Genomic DNA, 4,392 nt, shown 5'->3' with positions numbered 1-4,392 from the left:
AACACCATCCACAGAGAAGACTCTATGTTGCTTTGTCCCTTCTTTCAGCAGTAAGGCTCAGCCCCACCTCCCCACACCACACCCCCAATTTCTCCATCATCCAGTTGGTGCCTAGAACAACAGTGTGTGATCAAAACCATCTCATCCAGAAGCAGCCTGAAAATCCTCTCTTGAGCATCCTGAAGATGACATGTGGGGAGAGGATTGTGTCTGGTGACTGCTCGCTCTGTTTTCCCTCAAATCTCCACTCTGGCTGCCTTGGAAGTCTCTAACTCCCACATTGTTTGCCAATTAATCAGTGATGCCTGGCAGAGCCTCAGTACTAGAAGCTCTAGGATGTAGCCTCGCTCTGTTCGATGGGGTGGGAACCCCTTAGAAGGGAGCTGCAGGAGGACAGGAAGTTCTTTGAGTGCCATCTCCCAAGGCCTTTGGGACCTAGCAATGCCTTTCTTCGGAGCCCACTCCTAAAGACAGCTTTAATTATTTACCCGGAGGGTAGTGCCCTTCTAACACACCCTGTGTGTACGTGTGTGTTCCACGTGTTCACACCAGTAGGAGAGGGAGATGGAGCACCGATGCCAATAGTGTTGGATGCATTCATGCTGCACTGGGAGGCAATTAGTCTACGGCTGTGGAAGCAAAGTGTCCACATGTAGACTTGGCCCAGGACAGAAGTCACCAAAATGGAAGGAAACAACCTTGCTAGCCACCTGGTGCCAAAGTTAGTTTGAATGCAGAGAAAGCCTTAATACTCAGAGTTGGAAGAAACTTCTTCTGGACAAGCAAGAGCACTCTAATCAGATGTCTGCTTGAGAACAACTTTTAGATTGGCTGAGGCATTTGACGTATCGTTGTTTACAAGTGAGCACGGACTTGAGAGAGCAGCAAATGATGTGCTCCAAGGAAACTTCCCATTTCCTCATTTGTCAAAACAACTATTGGCCCTGGCTGGCGTAGCTCAGTGGATTGAGCGTGGGCTGGGAACCAAAGTGTCCCAGGTTCGATTCCCAGCCAGGGTACATGCCTGGGTTGCAGGCCATAACCCCCAGCAACCGCACATTGATGTTTCTCTCTCTCTCTCCCCCCTCCCTTCCCTCCCTAAAAATAAATAAGTAAAATCTTTAAAAAAAAAAAAAAAAACAACTATTGGTGCTTTATATCTAGGCATGAGAAATATAAAGGTAAATATGGTAAGGCCTTCACTATTTTCAGTCTTCAAAAACATCACTCAAAACTTTTTAGAAATACATATTAGAATCAGATACTGAACACATGTAGATGCTCCCTAAAGATTGAATGGACTGACATCAATTTCCAGCAAGGCGGCAGACGAGACAACTGAAAAACCTCCTGTGAACCCAGTACTTAGAAGTGCGAGATAAAATAAAGCAAATGTCCTTTAAATGCTTGGCTGTTCTCATAAGAAAGCAAGGGAAGTGTCTAGAGGCAAAAAAAAAAGAAAAAATAGTGATGCTGAAACTATAGCTGCACTTGGAGCACTTGCTGGTCTTGATTAAAAGAAAACCAAGCCCTGGCTGGCGTAGCTCAGTGGATTGAGCGCTGGCTGGGAACCAAAGTGTCCCAGGTTCGATTCCCAGCTAGGGTACATTCCTGGGTTGCAGGCCATAACCCCCAGCAACCACACATGGATTTCTCTCTCTCTCTCTCTCTCTCTCTCTCTCTCCCCCCCTTCCCTCCCTAAAAATGAATAAATAAAATCTTTTAAAGAAAGAAAAAAAAAGAAAAGAAAACCAAAGAAGCTGGGGTTTGAATAGCCATGTAGGGACAAGAGACGAAGCCATGGGTCTGGATGAAATGGAAAAACACATCTGAAAAATCACAACACTTGGAGAACTATGGTCTCCAGGCAAGGAATGACTAAAAAAAATTTATATATATATATATATATATATATATATATATATATATACACACACACACACACACACACTGTTCAAAGGCACAGTCAAGGCTGAGAACAGGAAGCTTGTCATCGATGGAAAGTTCATCTCCCTCTTCTAGGAACAAGATCCCGCCAGTATCAAATAGGCTGATGCTGGTGCTGAATACGCTGTGGAGATGGCTTGTGTCTTCACTACCATGATGAAGGGTGGAACCAAGAGGGTCATCATCCCCACCCCTTATGCGGATGCCCCTATGTTTGTGATGGGTGTGAACCATGACAAGTATGACAACTCCCTGAAGATTGTCCACAATGCCTCCTGAACCACCAACTGCTTGGTCCCTCTCATCAAGGTCATCCATGACAACTTTGGCATCAATGGAGGGACTCCATAGTCCATGCCATCGCTGCCACCCAGGAGACCATGGGTGGCCCCTCTGGCAAGCTGTGGCATGATGGCCAAGGGGCTGCTTAGAACATCATCCCTGCTTCTCATGGTGCTGCCAAGGCTGTGGGCAAGGTCATCCCCAAGCTGAATGGGAAGCTCGCTGGCATGGCCTTCCTTGTCCCCACCCTCAATGTGTGGGTAGTGGATCTGACCTGCCACCTGCAGAAAGCTATCAAATATGATGACATCAAGAAGGCAGTGAAGCAGGCACCAGAGGGCCCCTAAGGGCATCCTGGTCTACACCAGAGACCAGGTTGTCTCCTGCAGCTTTAACAGTGACACCAACTCCTCTACCTTCGATGCTGGGGCTGACATTGTGTCAAGCTCATTTTCCAGTATGACAATGAATTTGGCTATAGCAACGGAGTGGTAGACTTCACAGTCCACGTGGTCCCCAAGGAGTAAGAGCCCCCAGTGCCAAGAAGAGATGCCTTCAGCTTTTGGGAAGTCCTTGCTCCAAATCAGATTCCCCCAACATACTGAGAATCCCTTGACCTCCAGAGTTTCCATCCCAGACCTCTTGAAGAAGGGGAGGGGCTTGGGGATCCCTACTTTGTCATGTACTAAGTTCACTGCACCTCCAAAAAAGAGAGAGAATTTATAACCACAGGCCTGCCCTGCACTGTCTGCATAGTCTCAGAACCTCTTGACGGAGAAAGTCACATAGAAGTGGCCCCTCTGGTAATGCCCTCAGCACATGGCTGAAACAAACATAAGGTATCTCTAGCAGGACACACAATCATACACGTTGCACGGAAGAGCACTGAGAAAGCTCCAGGAAATAAAATCCGATCGGCCCAATTTATAAAACACAAGACCCAAGTGGGTGTCATCAGAAACAAGAAACAGCAGAATCAGACCCACGGGAGTTTTAGTTCATAGTGGTATTTGATACAGACTATAAAGTTAAAAATTCAGATTCATTTATTTTATTTTTTATAAATACTTTTATTTTTTATTTTTTTATCCTCACCCAAGTACATTTTTTCATTGTTTTCAGAGAGAGAGAGAGAGAGGGAGAGAGAGACATCAGTGTGAGAGAAAAACATTGACTGGTTGACTTTTCATATGCACCCCAACCAGGGATCAAATCTGTAATCTGGGTATATACCCTGACGAGGAATTGAACCCATGGCCCTTTGGTCTATGGAACAGCACTCCAACCAACTGAGCCACTTCAGTCAGGGCTCAAGTGCATTTATAATATAAAGGAAAGATCAAAACAAGAAAGCAACAAGATAAAAATAGTGGTATGGGATTTCTATAAATAAATAACAGTAATTAGATTTGAAACTGAATAAAATCTACTGTTTGTAGTAGAAGAATTTGTAAGAAATTTGTATTTTTTTTCTCCTAGAACAGATAAAAGCTAAAGGTAGGTAAAATTATTTAAATTGTCTTTAAACACCTCAAAGAGTTGACAACTAAGGAATTATCAGGTCAAAATCTATGTGATGGAGGAAATCAAAAACCCTGAAGTTAACGTTTGCCCTGAGGGCATTTGCCAAAATAAAAGAACTTGAACCTTAAGTTTACTTAGCCTCAAGAGGCTTAGAAGATAAAGGACAAACCCCAAGACCTGCCCATCCTAGAGATTCTAATAATGGATCTCTTCCCATAAGCCTGGAAACACAAAAGGCTGTACCCTCGAGATAAGTATTCACATAATAGACATAAGCCCCGCCCACCTTCACACTCCAGGAGACCAGGCAAAACGTTGCCTTGGCACAGAGAGAAGGAAAACAACAACAACAAATCTATTACTGAAATATGTAACCACAAGTCAGATTTGCAGCCCACTTGGATGGCTCAAATGACCTCAAACAATCAATTCAGCTCGCAGAGGTTAGTCACTGTAGGGCCCTAAGCACATAGAAGAAGAAAACAAAATCTCCTCTGAAAGAATAGACCTTTATCCTAAGCCTCAAATAAATACCACAAATAATTACCCATGAAAAAATGTGTGGTTTATAGTCCAAAATGACCAAGCACACAAGGGGGCAAAGCACCGTGCATAAAAACAAGGGGAAAAAAGTAGCAG

At 44.3% G+C, this 4,392-nt stretch overlaps 1 pseudogene; it reads left to right on the top strand.

Annotated features, from left to right (window-relative positions):
* Nucleotides 1–2,079: 2,079 nt before the first annotated feature.
* LOC114507345 lies at nucleotides 2,080–2,724 on the top strand (annotated as a pseudogene).
* Nucleotides 2,725–4,392: the final 1,668 nt, after the last annotated feature.

The sequence above is a fragment of the Phyllostomus discolor genome, chromosome 10 (assembly GCF_004126475.2).
Source record: "Phyllostomus discolor isolate MPI-MPIP mPhyDis1 chromosome 10, mPhyDis1.pri.v3, whole genome shotgun sequence".
NCBI classification, from domain to species: Eukaryota; Metazoa; Chordata; class Mammalia; order Chiroptera; family Phyllostomidae; genus Phyllostomus; species Phyllostomus discolor.
Note: the sequence above shows the minus strand (reverse complement) of the source record. Positions and strands in the feature narration are given on the sequence as shown.